Consider the following 23,175-nt stretch of genomic DNA (forward strand, 5'->3'; position numbering starts at 1 on the left):
AGGGACACTTAAGGCAACCAAAAAAATGAGTTTTACTCACCTGGGGCTTCCACCAGCCCCCCCCCCCCCCCCCTGCAGATGTCCGGTGCCCACGCAGTCTCATTCCGATGCTCCTGGCCCCACCGGCAGCCACTTCTGTTTTTGGCGACAGGCGCAGACAGGCCTGGGAACGCGAGTGATTCTTTGCGCTCCTGGCTGCAATAGCACCCTCTATATTGCGTTTGCGGCCAGGAACGTGAAGAATCACTCGCGTTCCCAGGCCTGTCGGCGCCTGTCGCAGAAAACGGAAGTGGCTGCCGGCGGGGGACAGGAGCATCGGAGCGAGACTGCGTGGGCACCGGACAGCTGCAGGGGGCTGGTGGAAGCCCCAGGTGAGTAAAACTCATTTCTTTGGGATGCCTTAAGTGTGCCTTTAATCACAGACAGTGGAAAAAGCTGCAACTTGTTTCTGCTCAGCATTGGCTTGTTCCTGTGCCACAGAGATGGCAGGGAATCACAGGAAACAGAGGTAAAGGAGACACATTTGTGCTTCATGATGAGGGAGGAACATTACAGAGAAAATGATAATAACAGTATGGACTGATATCAGCAATGTGCTCTGCTGATTTACATAGAGTGTAATGTTAGGTTGCAGAGCAGCACAGTGAGTGGACTCCTCAGTGGAAGAGAGCTGCTCTCCGTGGTGCTGAATCTATGATTTATGTGTAACAGTACAGAGCCAACCTGTTGTGTCTTCTTTGTCTTTGATGCTGCTTTGTAAAAGGAAAGTCCAGCACTGGCACATAAAATAATGCCAAACATATGCTTAAAAAATGAGCTTCAAAAACCATGGTAATCAAAATGTTTGCTTGCCACCATGAAATTATATAAATCAAGTAGCAAAACTACAAGGCTGGGACACCTCAGTTACTCCAGAGTAACTCTCATTAACTCCAGAGAATGGAAATTGACAGGCGACTGTATGTTCACATCACATTATATAAACCCCTGTGTCCCTGCGTCCTCCTCCTGTATCCCTGTGTCCGTGCTTTTGGCCTACTGCACATGCGCAGCACTCGGGTGGCCGTTGGGACAGCGGGAGGACAGGGCCAGGGGGACGGGTGTGTGTGTGCATGATGTGTGGGTATGTGCACACATGCATACGCGGGTATGCATCGTGGCCATGCTCGCGCATGTGCGCTTACATGTGGCAGCGGCAACAAGGGAGGGAGGGGAGTTGTGAGGCAGAGGCCTAGCGCCCGTTACTTTAATAGGCCTTAGGTCTAGTCCTATATAATAATTCCCCTCTCCCTGCATCCTACTGTGTCCCCTTTGTCTGTGCCAGATGCTTGGCATGCAACAAGCGGCCGTGGGTGGGCTTTGGGCAGTGGTTGTAGATGGTATGCGCCAGTTGCCAAGCACCTGTTACTAAACGGGCAGGCTTTTTTACTAGTGCATAATAGGGATTACAGCAAACCTGCAAGACAAAAAGATAAAAGCATTAAAGCAGACCAGAACTAAAAATTAAAAGTCAAAATAAACATACACACCTCATACTTAGCTCCCCTGTAGTCTGCTCATCAATCTCCTGCGTCCCGTTTGTCCACTGTGATCAATGGAATTTTCCGTCCTCCATTTTGAAAATGGCCATTACCCCATAACAGCTTCCTGGTCAGTACACTGTCAAACTGTAATATCGCCCACTTGAGCCACAGGGAAACATAAACATTACCTTGTTGTCCTTTTAGTTATAACTGACAGCAAGTGATATATAGCATAACTGGCAGTAACAGATATATTTCAATTCTGGCAAAATCTTGTCAGAACTGGAAGGAATTGTAAGCAGAAAATGGTGAACTTCTGGTGAACTTCTGAGAGGAACTGACAGTGAGGTAAGCATGCAATACTCATTTGCAGGTACCCAAACCGAGTAAAATAATTTAAAATAAACACATGATGTGTTTATTTTAAATTATTTTACTCGGTTTGGGTTCACTTTCAATACCAAAGTAGAGGGAAACTGCTCGCTAGGACCCTCTTCTAATTTGCAGCGGCGCTCCCCTTCGTGTACGACCCTCTCTGCACTGCGCTTGCAGGAGTCCTGTCTGTGCCTGTGCAGTAGCATGGAGCCGTTCATGTATGGAGGAAACACGATCGCTTCTGCAGCGTTTACTGCTGGCTGCAGTGGTATTGCAACCCAAGCAGTTCTGATGTCATTACATGCATTTACTTGCATAGTTTGGTTTGCACTTAAACTAGTTACTGATTCCATCTGCAGTCGCTCTGAAGTTAATGACAGTTTAATATGCTTTTGTGAAAACAAACATTGTCTGCTGCAATGGAGTGGCAGTTCCTTTCCTGCAGGCTGCATATCATTGTCTGCCTTTTCCTGCTGTCAGCCTGTGATTAATTACCATTCACTTGTGTGGGAATCTGCATGTCTGCTCCCATTGGATGACCTCAGTATAAAGAACTGCTTCCTGCAATGCTCCATGGGCTACCATAGTCTCAGATTCTGTCTGTTACTCTGTGCGGCTCCCACCTCGTTCCTAGTCCGTGTGGACTGCGCTGATTCCTGCGAAGGGGTCAGCGAGTCCTCCTAGTTCTGCTCTTGTTTCTAGAAGTTGTTACTTTGCTTGTCCTGTGTCATATATTGGTTCATCGCCAATATATACGCATACTTGCACGTTTTGTTATTTTCCTTGTATTCGTGTTACGTTGATACATCAGTGTCGCTAATGTATACGTATATGAACTGTTTATATCCTGTGTTCAGTTAGTCAGCTTTCCAGCACGTTTTGGTAGTTTGCGTGTATCGTGATCACCCGTGCTGAGTTAGTTATCCTGCTCCTGGTTCTGTTTGTGGATTGCGTTCATCTCTGCGAAGAGATAGCGAATCCTTCTGAGTCCTGTTCCCTGTATTGCTCCAGTCCTAGTCAGTGTTCCTGCTTATGTCATATATCGGTTCATTGCCGATATATACATATGTTAGTCAGACGTTACAAATAGTTTCATTGATAGCTGTAATTGTAATACGCTAGGAAAACATACTTATTGTATATTTGTCTGTGTTACGTTCATCTATCTTGATCCTCCTATTTCCTGACTATCCTGTCTTGTGAGGCACGCCATCGCTGCAACGCATTGGTTGCCTCATTCCAGTCTGTCTTGTTGTGGACATTTGCTGTCACTAAGTAGTGGCTGGTTAAGCAAGCGTTCATTCTGTCTACCTGTCCTGATCTCCTCAGTCCTGGTTTATGCGCTCAGCGCTACTTTGCGCTGAGACGTTATCACGAAAGTATTGTTTGTGGCTGTCGGATCTGCACCGGCTCTGAGCGCCACAATCTCCTATTGGAGTCAGTCTTCTCCTCCACTAAACTGGGGATATCCTGATTCCTTGTGCTGGTGTGTGTACCTCCTTCACGTCAGCTTATGTGTTGTATGCTGACTGTGGAGAATACACCACCAAGCCTAACAAACAGGTGCACAGGGGAGCGCAGCTATAGGAGCAAATCTAACAAGCTCTTAGTTTAGAGCATACATGTCAAACTCTGGCCCGCGGGCCAAATCTGGCCCTCAGAGCAATTAAATTTGGCCCTCAAGTGGTTTCCCCCCTTTGCATTATGTTTGGCCCACTCTAGACCACCAGGGAAGCTATACTGGAGGTAAAGCCCTCGTACAACTGGGAAACTATATGGGGAGGTAGGGGGAAAACACTAAACACTAGGAAACTGCATAGGGGAGGGTGGGGCCTCTAGACAGCTGGGAACTGTATAGGAGAGGGAGATCCACTTGACACCAGGGAACTGTATAGGACGGTGTGTGTGTGTGTGTGTGTGGGGGGGGGGGGTATTAGACACCAGGGAACCTTATAAGGGAGGAAGCCAATAGACATTGAGGTTGGCCCACGACTAGGTCCCAGTATACAATTTCGGGCCACTTTGTATTTGAGTTTGACACCCTTGGCGTAGAGGGTGCCAAAATTGGATCGGTGGGGGTCAAGGATGATAGGGGGAAGCCTGGGGAACATCCAGAGTCGTCCCTCTCGTTCCCTCTATTTCAGTAAGGATCTTTTATTTAAATTTCCTCTTCAGGATCACTTTCATTGTTTAGATCAGTTTTTTGATGCAATTCCAGTTCATATAATCCATACAACATATTCAGACAAAGATAACATAAACTAAATGTGCACAGTATTCCGACACAATAATGAGTTTGAAGTACAAAGTACTTTATTATGCACAACAATTTTTCTGTCATCACTACAAACTGTCAAAATGCATTTCCATTTTATATCTGATGTTATGTTATGCTTGTTCATCTACAATAAAAACCATTGAAAGTAAAGACAAAAAAATAAATAAATATATAGATATATGTGTGTGTATGAATTACCAGTTACCAGGGGCAGGGGGATTAGATCCAAGGAGGGGATCCCATGCTAGTTTTGTTGGTGGGAGTCCCGTGGATGCTGCAACACGGCTCAAACTGACTAAATGTTTCAATCAGAAGCCTTGTCACCGGTGTGCTCCTCTGGATGGGAAAGAAGTTTGCCCACTTTTTTTTTGCTGATTACTATAATAAACATTGGAAGCTTTCTAGGGCCACATAAAATGGCAAAGTGGGGGCCATGTGTTTGACACCTGTGCCATAGAGCATTCTTGGCCTTGCTCGGTCCTTCCACCGGTGAAGTTCGACACCTTCAGGACTCCTCCACAATCCTCAGAAGTACTCACGTCCCCAAGTACTTCCAAAGATGGCTGGATCCACAATGCTCGTACGTGAACCTGGACGCGAGCATGCGCAATACAGATCTGCTGATCTTTGGAAGTACTTGGGGGGGGGGGGGGGGGTGAGGCCTTTCTGATGGCTACCCGAGGAGATCCAGAGCCTTCCTTCTTCCTAGGTAAGTATCAAACTCATTTTTGAGCCGCTTCAAGTTTTAAATGTGCACACTAGACATTAAACAGGTCCGTTTAAGAATGGCCAACGGATCGATGGATATGTTAAACAATGGATCTGATCAAACATGGACAGGTGTGCCCATTCTGTCTGGTAGCTATTCCATATGTTGCAGTGATGGAACACAAACTGATCACATGTACAACAATTACGGACATCGGACAGAAGTCAGACATGTCACCATAGTAATGCTATTATGACATTTCAGATGCAACAGACATGTCCCATCAGGTGTTGTGATTATGGATGGAGACATGTGTATGCACTGTCCCCCTCCATGGCACTAAATAAAGTAGTGTCAAGCAGGGTCTACCTACACTGTCCCAGGCAATACCCCCCCCCCCCCCGCAGAGATCCGTTTCCAGATCTGCAGCGGAGGGTCATGCAGTGCAGTAGCGGAGGGAGGAGGACCTTCCCACTGCCAGAAGGAGGTAATGTTATAACGCTCCGCTACTACACTGCATTAGGTATAGGAGCTGTAACAAGTACTGTAACTATACACCTTACACACCAGTCTGCTCTGCAAATACACACATCTTTAGATTTAAATTTTAAAGAGGTGCTGTAGCGACATACTGTATAGTAGAATACAGTACATCACTCAGGATGTCCACTTTTACAGTAAGTATCCTGGTTACAGCATCAGAAACACTGTCTATTACCCCCCCCCCCCCAAGCATTCTGGGAGACCAGGTATATTTTGTACTGGCTTCAGAACTCTCTGTATCTCAGTAAATACGGTAAACATTCCCCAAAGATCACCTGACAAGACTAAAGATGTCACCACTTGTGATAAATTTCAGGCTGTGTATCAGTAATAGGAAAGATTTTACAATGGGTAAAAACTGACTAAAGAATTTGTAAATGAATATTGTAATATATATTTATATAAAAATGATTAAGGTATTTTCACTACAGCTTCTCTTTAATGATTCCCAGAATCTTAGAACACACTGGGCATGATTCTGAGAGCAGAGAGTGTTATAATGCCCTGCGCATGCTATGCAGCCATAGCGTGCGCAGTGAAATTATGCTGTGCTCAGATAGTGTAAAAGGCGCTTTGTTATGCTACGTACACACTTGCGACAACGATCGTTCGTTGTCAACGACGAACGATCTTTTAATTGACGAAAGAACAACCGAAGTAAAGTTAGTTGTAAAAAGTGTGTAACGATCACATCGTTAGAACGAACGTTACACCACGTAAAAGCACTTAATGCGCCTGCGCATAAAATTGTAAAGTTCCTTGGAGAAAAAGTGAAATGCGCATGTCCAGCCTGGTACGAACGATCGTTTCCAACGATGTACCACTTTTGCTAACGATCGTCGGTGGTAAAAAATCCGCCAAGACAGAACTTTGTTTTGTAGCGATTTGCCTCGTTCGTCGTTTGCCTTAATAGTCGTTGGTTCGTTTTTTGTAACGATCGTCGTTGGTAAAGATCGGGGAACGATCGTTACAAACGACTATAGTCGCATGTGTGTACGCACCTTTACACTTAACGATCGTTCCACTGAACCCGCCTGGAGCACGGCGGGTCCAGTAGCTTCAAAGTATGAGATTCCTGCACTTTGATTGGCCCTACAGGTGGAGGAATCTCGTACTTTGAAGCTACTGTACCCGCCGTGCTCCAGGCGGGTTCAGTGCACCCTTTTCTCTATGTAAAATGTTCTAAGTATACTTGTGGTAGCCTGCATCCAATCTGCATTCAAATTTTAGATTAGGGACTAGCACATAAATTAGCACCTACATTTGCATAATTTTGCATCTGATTTAGATTCAAGGCGTGTATTTAGCCCCTGGGGGTCTGTACACGCCCCTTGATGGTTTATAAGCCAGTTGCAGCCTGTGAGCGCTGTCATTTTTGTTTGTCTGTCTTGAAGAGATGTGTATACCATTGTATGATAAGTCGCACCAGGTAAGTTATGCTTTTAATGTCAGGTTAGTGGTAGGTCTTCCCCGAGGGGGCACGTCAACGCCGGGGGGAAGTCTAGTAGGAAATGATTTGTGCACATATTATTTGCTGAAGCTAACGCCCTCCATTGCTGTACCTGTTTGAATGCATGTTGTGTAATATGGTCCATTGGAGCTCTGCACTTCTCTGCAGCCTAATCAATTCAGGTGCAGCCTTCTGTATTTGGAAGCGCTGCCTACACCCTTTTCTCTATGTAAAATGTTCTAAGTATACTTGTGGTAGCCTGCATCCAATCTGCATTCAAATTTTAGATTAGGGACTAGCACATAAATTAGCACTTACATTTGCATAATTTTGCATCTGATTTGGATTCAAGGCGTGTATTTAGCCCCTGGGGGTCTGTACACGCCCCTTGATGGTTTATAAGCCAGTTGCAGCCTGTGAGCGCTGTCATTTTTGTTTGTTTATAAGCAACAGCATAGTAGCCTTTAAAGAAAAACATTTCTTTGTTACAGCTGGTACACATCCTGCAATAAATCTGCAGGGTTTCTACTTCCTGCTTTTAATGGAAGCAGACATAGGGTTAACATCATGTGTTTACAAATTAGCTACTCTGCCAAGGCAGCCAGCTCAAGTCGTTTCTACTACGTTGGTTGTTTGCGGCGACTTTGGTTGACCGCGTGAAACTCACTATTAGTTTGTTGACCTTACAGAGACTCTGAAGTGATTTTAAAAATGGATTTTTACCTTATATTCAGCAGGGGCATGTTTGCCCCTGCTAAAACACCGATATCCCGCGGCAGAAAGAGGGGTCTTTACTCCCCAAATCTCCTCGGTTGGTGCCCGGGGAGCGCTTCCTGTTGAGGCAGGGCTATGAGCCGCAGCTCTGCCTCTCAGCGCATCTATCAGCACTGATTGCCGCCTCTCCCCGCCCCTCTCAGTTTTCCTTCACTGAGAGGGGCGGGAGAGAGGCGGAGATCCGCCGCTGATAGACGTGCATGGAGGCAGAGCTACAGCCGAAAGCTCTGCCTCCATGAGCAGCAAAATCCACGACCAAGAAAATTGTGGATTTTGCAGGGGGGATTTGGGGGGGTAAAGACCCCTCTTTCTGCCACGGGAGAGTGGTGTTTTAGCAGGGGCAAACATACCCATGTTGAATATAATGTAAAAAGCCATTTTTAAACTCGCTTCAGAGTCTCTTTAAGAAAGCCTCCTATTGGGTCCACACTGACACACTCGTTCACAGTAACAGTTATGAGGGAGGTGCTAAAGAGTATGTGGCAAAGATAAGCGACTACAGAGGTTGTGTTATGGAAATATATTTCACAATTTTGGCTGAATCTAGACATATTTTTTTAATATGGAAAATAAGGGAAAAATTTTATCAGATTCTGTTAGTGGCTGTTTCTTGCCATAGCTGAATTTCAGGTTCAGACTTCGTGTATTGGCAGTACCTCTGATTTGGCTCAGGAAACCCCTTCATAAAATGCGAAGGAACATCAACTTCAAAGCAGCACTGACATATATATCTGTGCATTCATTATACATAGATCTGTAATATTATTTGTAGTGAATTAAAGAGAATTCTTCTGCATAACTGTGGCAGCTGATATTGGAAGGAGCAGACCTAAAGCAAGGAGGCAGAGATGCTGTGGCCTCACTGAGACAGGCTCTGGCTGGCTAGACTGCACAGTACGGCCATTTATCAGGGGAAATGAGATGGAAAGAGGCCAACAGGTCTTTCTTCCACCACTGAATAACATTTTATGTTGTATTTCATTATAATTTGTCACAAGCTTGTCACATGATTTGATTATTCCGTTAAGAAGCATTGTCTAGATTTATTTATGAAAAAATATAAGATAAACCATACTGTATGTAACCTTTTTTTTCTTAATTAAAGCAATCCTCATGTGAAAATAAAAGAATGAGATAAATGGTTGTATCTGTAGTCCTGTTCCTAAAAAGGATTAGAGATGTAGCGAACGGTTCGCCGGCGAACGGTTCCAGGCAAACTTTTGCGGAAGTTCGATTCGCCCCATAATGCACTATGAGGGTCAACTTTGACCCTCTGCATCACAGTCAGCAGGCACATTGTAGCCATTCAGGCTACACTAAGCCCTGGAGCCCCACCCCCCCTTATATAAGGCAGGCTCGCTGGCCATGACACTCACTCGTGTGCCTGCTGCAAATAGACAGACTAGGGACAGCTGCTGCAGATTTTTTCTCCTAGGGAAAGATTAGTTGGGCTCTTGGCTTGCTCCTGGCTGATTGTTATTGCTAAAATAGCACCCTCCACAGCTCTTTTGAGAGCTAATGTTTTTCCTGATGTGTTTTTGTGTGTGTGTAGCTCAGTGCTCACTGACACTGACATTATACAGCCCTATCTGTTGCAGCTGGACCTTGGTAATTGTTATTACTGTGCCAGCCAGGCCCTGCCTAACTATCTATACTGGGACACCTACCTATGCCTACCTAACTACTGGGGCACCTACTTACCTATACAAGGACACCTACCTACCTACCTATACTAGGGGACCTACCTATGCCTACCTACCTATACTGGGACTCCTACCTATGCCTAGCTAACTACTGGGACACCTGCCTATGCCTACCTACCTATACTGGGTCTCCTACCTATGTCTAGCTAACTACTGAGGCACCTACTTATGCCTACCTACCTATACTGGGACGCCAACCTATGCCTAGCTAACTACTGGGACACCTACCTATGCCTACCTACCTATACTGGGTCTCCTACCTGTGTCTAGCTAACTACTAGGAGACCTACCTATGCCTACCTATACTGGGTCTCCTACCTATGCCTAGCTAACTACTGGGACACCTACCTATGCCTACCTACCTATACTGGGTCTCCTACCTATGTCTAGCTAACTACTGAGGCACCTACCTATGCCTACCTACCTATACTGGGACTCCTACCTATGCCTACCTACCTATACTGGAACTCCTACCTATGCCTAGCTAACTACTGGGACACCTACCTATGCCTACCTACCTATACTGGGACTCCTACCTATGCCTACCTACATACAAGAAGATAATAAGGTTGTTGCTTCATTGTGGACAGACCAAATTTGATCAGCTGGATAGTCACTGTTGTTCTCTCATTGAGCTACCACAACCCGGATACCATATGGGCTGGAAAACTGCCACGGCCTGCACTCTGGCCATGTTGTGCATCAGTCCTGCATGGCCGTCACTACGCAAACAGCTGTTTGTGGTACACAGTGAGTTTGGTGTGTCAGTGTGAAGCAATACTCTAATTACACTCCCTGATTGATGTATACCCATGCAAGATGTTGGAAAGCACTTTAGGCCTGCAATTTAGCATTCAATGTCTTTTCTGCCCTTAAAACGCTGCTTTGCGTCAAATCAAGATTTTTCCCCAGGACTTTGGGCATGTATCCCACTCCGCCATGCCCCCCTCCAGGTGTTAGACCCCTTGAAACATGTTTTCCATCACTTTTGTGGCCAGCATAATTTTTTCTATTTTTCAAAGTTCGCCTCCCCATTGAAGTCTATTGCGGTTCGCGAACTTTTCCGCGAACCGAACCTTCCGCGAAGGTTCGCGAACGGGGTTTTGCGAACCGAAAATCGGAGGTTCGCGACATCATTAACTACTTCCCGACCGCCGTATAGACAAATGGCAGCCGGGAAGCAGACGCCGCAAGGACCGCCGTATTGACAAAATGCGGCGGTCCTTGTTTGGGCATGGGCGGAGCGATCGCGTCATCCGTGACGCGATCCTCCGCCTCCGCCTGTCGCCGCTCACTCGCCGCAACATCCCGCCGGCCATACGGAAGCGCCGGCGGGATGTTAACCCGACGATCGCCGCATACAAAGTGTATAATACACTTTGTAATGTTTACAAAGTGTATTATACAGGCTGCCTCCTGCCCTGGTGGTCCCAGTGTCCGAGGGACCACCAGGGCAGGCTGCAGCCACCCTAGTCTGCACCAAGCACACTGATTTTCTCCCCCCCCCCGCCCCAGATCGCCCACAGCACCCATCAGACCCCCCCCTGCCCACCCCCCAGACCCCTGTTTGCACCCAATCACCCCCCTAATCACCCATCAATCACTCCCTGTCACTATCTGTCAACGCTATTTTTTTTTAATACCCCCCCCCTGCCCCCTGCTCCCTCCTGATCACCCCCCAACCCCCCAGATTCTCCCCAGACCCCCCCCCCCAGACCACCCCCCCCAATGTACTGTATGCATCTATCCCCCCTGATCACCTGTCAATCACCTGTCAATCACCTGTCAATCACCCGTCAATCACCCGTCAATCACCCATCAATCACCCCCTGTCACTGCCACCCATCAATCAGCCCCTAACCTGCCCCTTGCGGGCAATCTGATCACCCCCCCACACCAATAGATCGCCCGCAGATCCGACATCAGATCACCTCCCAAATCCATTGTTTACATCTATTCTCTCCTCTAAACACACACTAATTACCCATCAATCACCCATCAATCACCCCCTATCACCACCTGTCACTTTTACCTATCAGATCAGACCCTAATCTGCCCCTTGCGGGCACCCAATCACCCGCCCACACGCTCAGATTGCCCTCAGACCCCCCCTTATCAATTCACCAGTGCATTCATTACATCTGTTCTTCCCTGTAATAACCCACTGATCACCTGTCAATCACCTGCCAATCACCTATCACCCATCAATCACCCCCTGTCACCCCCTGTCACTGCCACCCATCAATCAGCCCCTAACCTGCCCCTTGCGGGCAATCTGATCACCCACCCACACCATTAGATCGCCCGCAAACCCGCCGTCAGATTACCTCCCAAATGTATTGTTTACATCTGTTATCTTCTCTAAACACCCACTAATTACCCATCAATCACCCCCTATCACTGTTACCTATCAGATCAGACCCTAATCTGCCCCTTGCGGGCACCCAATCACCCGCCTACACGCTCAGATTACCCTCAGACCCCCCCTTATCAATTCGCCAGGGCATTATTTACATCTATCCTTCCCTGTAATAACCCACTGATCACCTGTCAATCACCTGCCAATCACCTATCACCCATCAATCACCCCCTGTCACCCCCTGTCACTGCCACCCAACAATCAGCCCCTAACCTGCCCCTTGCGGGCAATCTGATTACCCACCCACACCAATAGATCGCCCGCAGATGCGACATCAGATCACCACCCAAGCGCAGCGTTTACTCTCCTCTAAACACCCACTAATTACCCATCAATCACCCATAAATCACCCCCTATCACCACCTGTCACTGTTACCCATCAGATCAGACCCTAATCTGCCCCTTGCGGGCACCCAATCACCCGCCTACTCGCTCAGATTACCCTCAGACCCCCCCTTATCAATTCGCCAGTGCAATATTTACATCTGTTCTCCCCTGTAATAACCCACTGATTACCTGTCAATCACCTATCAATCACCCATCAATCACCCCCTGTCACTGCCACCCATCAATCACCCCCTGTCACTGCCACCCATCAATCACCCGCTGTCACTGCCACCCATCAATCAGCCCCTAACCTGCCCCTTGCGGGCAATCTGATCACCCACCCACACCAATAGATCGCTCGCAGATCCGACGTCCGATCACCTCCCAAGTGCAGTGTTTACATCTGTTCTCTACCCTAAACACCCACTAATTACCCATCAATCACCCCCTGTCACTGCTACCTATCAGATTAGACCCCTATCTGCCCCTAGGGCACTCAATCACCCGCCCAAACCCTCAGAATGCCCTCAGACCCCAGCCCTGATCACCTCGCCAGTGCATTGCTTGCATCTATTCCCCCCTCTAATCACACCTTGAGACACCCATCAATCACCTCCTGTCACCCCCTAGCACACCTACCCATCAGATCAGGCCCTAATTTGCCCCGTGTGGGCTCCTGATCACTCGGCCAAACCCTCAGATCCCCCTCAGACCCCCTTCCGATCACCTCCCCAGTGCATTGATTGCATCTATTTTCCCCTCTAACCACCCCCTGAGACACCCATCAATCACCTCCTGTCACCCCCCTAGCACTCCTATCCATCAGATCAGGCCCAATACAACCTGTCATCTAAAAGGCCACCCTGCTTATGACCGGTTCCACAAAATTCGCCCCCTCATAGACCACCTGTCATCAAAATTTGCAGATGCTTATACCCCTGAACAGTCATTTTGAGACATTTGGTTTCCAGACTACTCACGGTTTTGGGCCCGTAAAATGCCAGGGCGGTATAGGAACCCCACAAGTGTCCCCATTTTAGAAAAAAAGACACCCCAAGGTATTCTGTTAGGTGTATGACGAGTTCATAGAAGATTTTATTTTTTGTCAAAAGTTAGCGGAAATTGATTTTTATTGGTTTTTTTCCACAAAGTGTCACTTTCCGCTAACTTTTGACAAAAAATAAAATCTTCTATGAACTCACCATACTCCTAACAGAATACCTTGGGGTGTCTTCTTTCTAAAATGGGGTCACTTGTGGGGTTCCTATACTGCCCTGGCATTTTAGGGGCCCTAAACCGCGAGGAGTAGTCTAGAAAACAAATGCCTCAAAATGACCTGTGAATAGGACGTTGGGCCCCTTAGCGCACCTAGGCTGCAAAAAAGTGTCACACATGTGGTACCGCCGTACTCAGGAAAAGTAGTATAATGTGTTTTGGGGTGTATTTTTACACATACCCATGCTGGGTGGGAGAAATTTCTATGTAAATGGACAATTGTGTGTAAAAAAATCAAACAATTGTCATTTACAGAGATATTTCTCCCACTTAGCATGGGTATGTGTAAAAATACACCCCAAAACGCATTATACTACTTCTCCTGAGTACGGCGGTACCACATGTGTGGCACTTTTTTACACCCTAAGTACGCTAAGGGGCCCAAAGTCCAATGAGTACCTTTAGGATTTCACAGGTCATTTTGCGACATTTGGTTTCAAGACTACTCCTCACGGTTTAGGGCCCCTAAAATGCCAGGGCAGTATAGGAACCCCACAAATGACCCCATTCTAGAAAGAAGACACCCCAAGGTATTCCGTACGGAGTATGGTGAGTTCATAGAAGATTTTATTTTTTGTCACAAGTTAGCGGAAAAAGACACTTTGTGAAAAAAAACTATTAAAATCAATTTCCGCTAACTTGTGACAAAAAAATAAAAACTTCTATGAACTCACCATACTCCTAACGGAATACCTTGGGGTGTCTTCTTTCTAAAATGGGGTCATTAGTGGGGTTCCTATACTGCCCTGGCATTTTAGGGGCCCTAAACCGCGAGGAGTAGTCTTGAAACAAAAATGACCTGTGAAATCCTAAAGGTACTCATTGGACTTTGGGCCCCTTAGTGCAGTTAGGGTGCAAAAAAGTGCCACACATGTGGTATCGCCGTACTCGGGAGAAGTAGTATAATGTGTTTTGGGGTGTATTTTTACACATACCCATGCTGGGTGGGAGAAATACCTCTGTAAATGACAATCTTTTGATTTTTTTACACACAATTGTCCATTTACAGAGGTATTTCTCCCACCCAGCATGGGTATGTGTAAAAATACACCCCAAAACACATTGTACTACTTCTCCCGAGTATGGCGATACCACATGTGTGGCACTTTTTTGCACCCTAACTGCGCTAAAGGGCCCAAAGTCCAATGAGTACCTTTAGGATTTTACAGGTCATTTTGAGAAATTTCGTTTCAAGACTACTCCTCACGGTTTAGGGCCCCTAAAATGCCAGGGCAGTATAGGAACCCCACAAATGACCCCATTTTAGAAAGAAGACACCCCAAGGTATTCCGTTAGTAGTATGGCGAGTTCATAGAAGATTTTATTTTTTGGCACAAGTTAGCGGAAATTGATTTTAATTGTGTTTTTTCACAAAGTGTCATTTTCCGCTAACTTTTGACAAAAAATAAAATCTTCTATGAACTCACCATACTCCTAACGGAATACCTTGGGGTGTCTTCTTTCTAAAATAGGGTCATTTGTGGGGTTCCTATACTGCCCTGGCATTTTAGGGGCCCTAAACCGTGAGGAGTAGTCTTGAAACGAAATTTCTCAAAATGACCTGTGAAATCCTAAAGGTACTCATTGGACTTTGGACCCTTTAGCGCAGTTAGGGTGCAAAAAAGTGCCACACATGTGGTATCGCCGTACTCAGGAGAAGTAGTATAATGTGTTTTGTGGTGTATTTTTACACATACCCATGCTGAGTGGGAGAAAGATCTCTGTAAATGGACAATTGTGTGTTATAAAAATTAACAAATTGTCATTTACAGAGATATTTCTCCCACCCAGCATGGGTATGTGTAAAAATACACCCCAAAACACATTATACTACTTCTCCTGAGTACGGCAATACCACATGTGTGGCACTTTTTTGCAGCCTAACTGCGCTAAGGGGTCCAAAGTCCAATGAGCACCTTTAGGCTTTACAGGGGTGCTTACAATTTAGCACCCCCCAAAATGTCAGGACAGTAAACACACCCCACAAATGACCCATTTTGGAAAGTAGACCCTTCAAGGTATTCAGAGAGGGGCATGGTGAGTCCGTGGCAGATTTCATTTTTTTTTGTCGCAAGTTAGAAGAAATGGAAACTTTTTTTTTTTTTTTTTTTTCTCACAAAGTGTCATTTTCCGCTTACTTGTGACAAAAAATAATATCTTCTATGAACTCACTATGCCTCTCAGTGAATACTTTGGGATGTCTTCTTTCCAAAATGGGGTCATTTGGGGGGTATTTATACTATCCTGGAATTCTAGCCCCTCATGAAACATGACAGGGGGTCAGAAAAGTCAGAGATGCTTGAAAATGGGAAAATTCACTTTTTGCACCATAGTTTGTAAACGCTATAACTTTTACCCAAACCAATAAATATACACTGAATGGGTTTTTTTTTATCAAAAACATGTTTGTCCACATTTTTCGCGCTGCATGTATACAGAAATTTTACTTTATTTGAAAAATGTCAGCACAGAAAGTTAAAAAAATCATTTTTTTGCCAAAATTCATGTCTTTTTTGATGAATATAATAAAAAGTAAAAATCGCAGGAGCAATCAAATAGCATCAAAAGAAAGCTTTATTAGTGACAAGAAAAGGAGCCAAAATTCATTTACGTGGTAGGTTGTATGAGCGAGCAATAAACCGTGAAAGCTGCAGTGGTCTGAATGGAAAAAAAGTGGCCGGTCCTTAAGGGGTAGAAAGCCCTAGGTCCTCAAGTGGTTAAAAGGATTTTCCTGGAACCTCTTAGCCTTATTTTGTGTTTAAAGGTTAACATCAACCTTTAAAGTTTTGACTATCTAAGGTACATGAGTATAGATTTTAATGTTATCCAGCTCCCATACAGACAAATCATAAACTTATGAACTTGTGTAAAAGGGGCCTTATGCTGGGCATACACGGACAGTAGTTTACTTATCAATCGAGCCGCTGATGGCTCGATTGATAATATCCGACAGGTCAGATGACCTGCTGGATAGATTCCCTGCTCGATCCCCGCGGGCGGACAATAGCGGGGAATCGAGCAGCTGATAAGAAAAGCCGGCAGGACGAGCGGGGAACGATCCGCGCGAACGAGCGGGGACCCGCTGGCTCGATACCAGCGCATTATCGCGCCGTTTATGCCCAGCATTAGAGTCATGCAACAGTCTGATTGCAGATCAACTGCAGATGAACTGTTATGTAGAGCCCTGGATTCTTGAAGTGTACCAGAGCTCCTGTAAATATAAAGTTTTATACATACCTGGGGCTTCCTCCAGCCCCATAAGTTTGGATCGCTCCCACACCGCCGTCCTCTGCTGTCTGCAACTCCGGTACCGGGTCCCGTCACTTCAGCCAGTCGCGGCCATTCTGACGTAAGAGAGGTGCGTTCTTTGCGTATCTGTCCAGCAGCCACTGGAGAGATACGTAGAGGGCGCACTCCTGCGTAGACTGGCCCCGATTGGCTAAAGTTACGGGACCCGGTATCAGAGCTGCAGACATCGGAGGGGAGCGATCTGAGCGGATGGGGCTGGAAGAAGCCCCTGGTATGTATAAAACATTTTATTACAGGTGCTCTGCTTTCCTTTAACCCTTACAGTAAGAAGAAAAGAGCACAGCCTAGTTCTAAGTAGGATTGGGACTGTACACAACACACGCATGGTTATCCCATTGTGGCACATGTTTCTTCAACTCCCCTTTAAATGTTGTTACAGTTCTGTTCAAGTTTTTGTTCCATCACCCTTCCCAACCTTATCTGCTTATACTAAAAATGTACCCACCCACAACACCCCTTCCTCACACAATACTCACTGCAACCTTTCACATTTGATACACATTTGCTACAGTGCTCAGGGGACCAGACTTTTTCCTTCCTCCACTGCGGCCCCCACCTGTGCTCCTCTGGCCCTGCCACTCAGCCCTTCAGACCAGCGTGTCGGCTTTGACAGAGCTTACCTGTTCCTCTGTTGGGTCTCTTCAGCGCTCTCGCTACAGCCATATGGTGTCACTCTGCAGCAGAAGCACTGGAGAAAGCACATGAGTGGGTCCTGGTGGAGGAGGAGGAGGAAGGAAAAAGTCCAGGCCCCATCTTCCCACCAGGTTGCCCTTCAATCGCGGTGCTTATCCCCCTTAGTTAATCCAGCGATTGTTTGTTTCCTTTCCAATCCCTGATATGAACAGTGTTCATACTAAAACAAAAGAAATGGTCCGTGTACCATGTGATTTTAATTTGATATTTGATTAAAATAATGTTTTTTTATGCTAATACATGTGTCAGAGTGTGAGGGAGGTGCCTCTATCTCTGCCATGGGCGGAGCCTGATGGGTCTTTCCCCTTTGACACTCCACCCCCTGTTTTTATGGTATATATATCTGATGTCAGTGTTTCACTGGTTACCTATGATTAAGGTCCCCTGGGACCGAAACATGTCAGCTTTTTGTGACCCATGATATGCTCTCAGTAAAGTTTGGACCAGCTTGAACAAGTGCGGACCATTTCTTCTGTTGTATGCTTTCTTTGGATCCAGTCTCCAGCTACCAGCACTGTTCTTAACGGGAAGTGAGCGGTTCCTTTACTATCTGTTCATACTAAAACCATGGAAGCCTGTAACCCCCTCAATAATGACAGTGCATACTAGTGGTTCTTAAATGCATATATGTGTGGGACACCAAGTCAAAAATTTACTACTGCATGCTACACTCTTTGAGCAGAGAGGGTGTGTGCTCTCAGAACACGTCTGTTTTGTTCTAGGACAATAAAGTTGGTTTAGAGCAGGGGGTAGGGCTGTTGTGCTAGAGGAGAGAGGTTGGTCACATGGTGGGCAGAGAGTGAGTGCTGATGGAAGAGAGGGCCTGAAATGGATTCTAGCTTGTCCTGAAGAAGAAGAAAGTTCTAGTGGGGACCCCCAAGTACAGCTGTCTGCAGGGAAGAGCATACCTCAGGAGAGGACCATCTAACATTAGAGAAAGCAGTGAGCCAGACACTCAGCAGCCAGCACCCACAGACAGGACTCCAGTCTCCCAAGCTGCATGTGGCTGCAGCTCTCAAGAGAAGTCTCCCACTTACTCTCCACACAGACTGATATAGCCCATGCATGAGAAGTGTGTCTCAGGCCATCCAGACTATCTGTGCTGTGTAGCTCCTGAGAGAGACCTTATTGCCAAGAGATGGTATCCTACTGATAAATGATGCTCAGTTCTGGTGAACAGGGCCGGGCCAGGGCATAGGCTGGAGAGGCTCCAGCCTCAGAGCGCAGTGCAGGAGGGGGCGCACCATTCATTCAGCTGTCATTCCTAATTGTGTATGAAGCAGAAAGAAATAAGAAAAGGGGATACATAGCAGTGACTGCAAGTCAGATAACTAGAGATTAAGGTGTTCGGGAGGTTGTGGGCCCTATGGCCCTCTTAGTCTAATAGCAATCAGTGTGTGACAGCTGGGGTGGGAGGGATGGAGGGGCGCACTTTGGTGTCTCAGCCTTGGGTGCTGGAGGACCTTGTCCCTGCTCTGCTGGTGAATGTTCTGTTCATGAAGGATCTTTAAAGAGACAGTGGTGTATTATAAAGTGAACGTGTTCTACTGCTGTGACATTGCTCAGTCCCAAGAAAAGCCTAACCTGTGAATGTTTTGTGTATGAAAAATCCTTAAAGAGACAGTGTTGTACTGCAAAGTGAAAGTGTTCTACTGCTGTAACTTTGTTCAGTCACCGAAAGAGGTTAACACATTGCTTACTATGAGATTGTGAGACATTGCCTTAAAGTGGACAGAGAAGTGTGTTCTCTCACTTTACATTACTTAAAGACAAGATCTTCCAATAGGAAAAATATTTTCTGCATTCACAGCTCAACTTAATTAATCGTGTTATACATTTAATGTACATAAAATGAGTTAACGCTCTGATGCCTGGCCTTTTCTTTATTGCCATATTCAAGAAAAGTATAGTGTCTCAAGGTTAAAGAAGAACCCCACACAGGGTTACATTTGGCGTCTGCGAGCAGGGTCAGATCTAAGTGCCTTTGGAGTGAAAAAGAAAAATGGAGTCAGAAACCAGTCCATCCATCTCCAGTCAGCAACCACCAGGACCTCCAGCCGCGCTGGCTATGACCGCGCTGGGAGTGTTGGCAGCGTACCTACCCAAATACAATGGGTACAACATGATGCTCAGGGACTGGAGTGAGAGAGTACAGAGTGCAGTGAAAGCATATAATGTGCCTAAGGAAATGCAGCGGGAGATCGCTCTCATAGCTCTTGAAGGTGATGCTTGTCAGACTGTGATCAATGCCAACCTTGCTTCACCTGCATCAGTGGACCAAATAGTAGAAGTTCTGGAAGAAATCTACGGTGATCCAGCCAATGTCCATTTAGTGAGGAAGAGATTTGTGGACAGGGTGCAAAAGGAAGAAGAGAGCATCCCTCAGTTAGCTAACGCCCTGCAAGAAATCTTGGATGAACTCAAAAGGAAAGAAGAAAGAGAAAAGTGTAATGTGACAATAGAATCTGCCATATGGTTAAGAGATCAGTTTCTCCTGGGCTTGAAGAACAATTCCTTAAAGAGTTTGTTGAGGTTGAAGCTGGAACTAGAGCCTGATCTGAATTTCCAAAAGCTACAACGCCAACTATCAAGATCAATCAAGAGGCGGCTGTAAATCGCTTACCTGCTCTGCAGCAGACTACCACTGCTAGAAACCTCTTTGCAAAGAAGAACCCCACACAGGGTTACAAGCCCACAGAAGCCCCAGAAGCAGGAAACTGGAAATAAATCTCACCATTAGGTACACAACAGTAAAATAAAAAACAGATTCTAGCCCAGTTCCACAGTATCCAAAACTAAACCTTTCCCCTTTCCGTTTTTAAGAGTTGTTTTTTTTTTTACCTCAGACATACATTTCCTCTCGGGTGGATTCACACAATGCCTCCCATTATTGTGTATTGCTGTTTTACTTGCTTGTTTCTACCCATGGACAGTAATCTGGTACGGCAGGGACTTTATCTGTAGCCTTAGTAACCCCCAGGCGAATGTGTTTCTGTCTACAGATGTTGACAGCAGGTGAATCATCTCAGAAGACCAATAGCCTCGATAAATGTAGGAAAAGTTGAGTTATATGTAGTGTAAGTGAAGCCATGCCTCTCTGCAGAGGTCAGATTTAGCATTTCTCAGTGTGCCTCACCTCCCCGGTGCCCCCATTAGAAGGATAATCCCTGCCCTATGAGATGGTTGTGACTTCCAGACAAACATCACCCCTCTTCCCCAGGGAGGCCACCAGACATGCTGTAACGGGATTACGTATGAGCTGCAGTTCTGACATACGGTAGAGGCCAACAGTGGAGTTATTTTCTAGCGAGTTCTGTACCAGTCACCATTTGCATTTGAGGGTGACAATGATTAACATTGGAAAGCACTCTGCAAATGACCTCGTGTTCCCACCACACACAATACAGATCAATCATGTGGACCAATTGTGTAAGATTTATGTTCTGAAACCAAGATTAAATAGAACCTGGACTGAGAGGTGTCTCCAGGCTGACATCTTACTTATGACTTAAAAAAAATACTAATTTGCCTCATGTGGATATATCGGCTTTCCCGTGCCCCTTTTAGTGTGCCACAGTTTTTCAGTGCCCCTTTTAGTGTGTCACAGCTTTCTAGTACCCCATTTGGTGTGTCACAGCTTTCCCGTGCCACTTTTAGTGTGGCACAGCTTTTCAGTGCCCCTTTTAGCGTGTTTCAGCTTTCTAGTGCCCCTTTTAGAGTGTCACAGCCTTCTAGTGCCCCTTTTAGCATGTCACAGCTTTCTATTTCCCCTTTTAGTGTGTCACAGCTTTCTAGTGCCCCTTTTAGTGTGTCACAGCCTTCTAGTGCCCCTTTTAGCATGTCAAAGCTTTCTAGTGCCCCTTTTAGTGTGTCACAGCTTTCTAGTGCCCCTTTTAGTGTGTCACAGCTTTCTAGTGCCCCTTTTAGTGTGTCACAGCTTTCAGCTTTCTAGTGCCCCTTTTAGTGTGTCACAGTTTTCCAGTGCCCCTTTTAGTGTGTCACAGCCTTCTAGTGCCCCTTTTAGTGTGTCACAGCTTTCTAGTTCCCCTTTTAGCATGTCACAGCTTTCTAGTGCCCCTTTTAGTGTGTCACAGCTTTCTAGTTCCCCTTTTAGAGTGTCACAGCTTTCTAGTTCCCCTTTTAGTGTGTCACAGCTTTCTAGTTCCCCTTTTAGTGTGTCACAGCTTTTCAGTGCCCTTTTTACTTTGTTTCAGCTTTCTAGAACCCCTTTTAGTGTGTCACGGCTTTCTAGTGCCCCTTTTAGTGTGTCATGGCTTTCTAGTGCCCCTTTTAGCGTGTCACAGCTTTCCCGTGCCACTTTTAGTGTGTCACAGCCTTCTCATGCCCCTTTTACTGTGTCACAACTTTCTAGTGCCCCTTTTAGTGTGTCACAGCCTTCTAGTGCCCCTTTTAGCATGTCACAGCTTTCTAGTGCCCCTTTTAGTGTGTCACAGCTTTCCAGTGCCCCTTTTAGTTTGTCACAGCTTTCCAGTGCCCCTTTTAGTTTGTCACAGCTTTCCAGTGCCCCTTTTAGTTTGTCACAGCTTTCCAGTGCCCCTTTTAGTGTGTCACAGCTTTCCAGTGCCCCTTTTTGTGTGTCACAGTTTTCCAGTGCCCCTTTTAGTTTGTCACAGCTTTCTAGTGCCCCTTTTAGTGTGTCACAGCTTTCCAGTGCCCCTTTTTGTGTGTCACAGTTTTCCAGTGCCCCTTTTAGTTTGTCACAGCTTTCCAGTGCCCCTTTTAGTTTGTCACAGCCTTCTAGTGCCCCTTTTAGCATGTCACAGCTTTCTAGTGCCCCTTTTAGTTTGTCACAGCTTTCTAGTGCCCCTTTTAGTTTGTCACAGCTTTCCAGTGCCCCTTTTTGTGTGTCACAGCTTTCCAGTGCCCCTTTTTGTGTGTCACAGCTTTCCAGTGCCCCTTTTAGTGTGTCACAGCTTTCCAGTGCCCCTTTTAGTGTGTCACAGTTTTTCAGTGCCCCTTTTTGTGTGTCACAGTTTTTCAGTGCCCCTTTTAAGTGTGTTACAGCTTTCCAGTGCCCCTTTTAACCAGGAAGTCTATGTTTTATTTGCGTAGACTCATGTAAAAAAACTTGGAGAGACAGGGTGAGAAACCCAATGAGAATTTTGCAAGTGAACGGCTGGTGATATCTGTCCAAGCAGAGATCCAGCAGACTCCTTATAGATTGAGCTCGTTCTGAAGGCGCCATGTGCCAGAAATCAAATGTCTTGATTAAATCTATCTTTAGCCTTCAGCAAATAATCAGGACCTTCTTCGCTGTGCGCTTGAGGAGGTACCACGCAATATCTGCAGATATCCATCTGATGTGCACATTGCTAAACCTGTTTCTGTGCAGCATAGAGAATGAATACTAAAGCACATAGAAAGAGGAGAGACGGCACAGATCAATGAGTAACCTAGCTATGACCTCACTAATTATTTAAAGCATATCTCCGCTTTTTAAAAAAAAATAATTACATTGCACTTTACATTGACTGTCAGACTACTGTATTTTGAAATGTTATATTGTTTAAAGTTTTTTTTTTATTCCAATTCATTCTACAGGCAGCCAGGGGCAGTTTTAGGTTAAGTGGGGGCCCTGGGCAAAAATGAATGCGGGGCTCTTTACATTTTCATACTGTTCTGACAATAAACTTGTGACCTATACATCTCCTTTCTTGTGGGGCCCCTAAACAGTTTGGGAACCTGGGCGATTGCCCAATTTGACCCTATGGGAGCACGAGCCTTGCAGACAGGATTTTTAAGACTTTGCTGAATTTCTAGCAGCTACTGTAGACAT

The sequence above is a fragment of the Hyperolius riggenbachi genome, chromosome 4 (genome assembly GCF_040937935.1).
Source record: "Hyperolius riggenbachi isolate aHypRig1 chromosome 4, aHypRig1.pri, whole genome shotgun sequence".
NCBI classification, from domain to species: Eukaryota; Metazoa; Chordata; class Amphibia; order Anura; family Hyperoliidae; genus Hyperolius; species Hyperolius riggenbachi.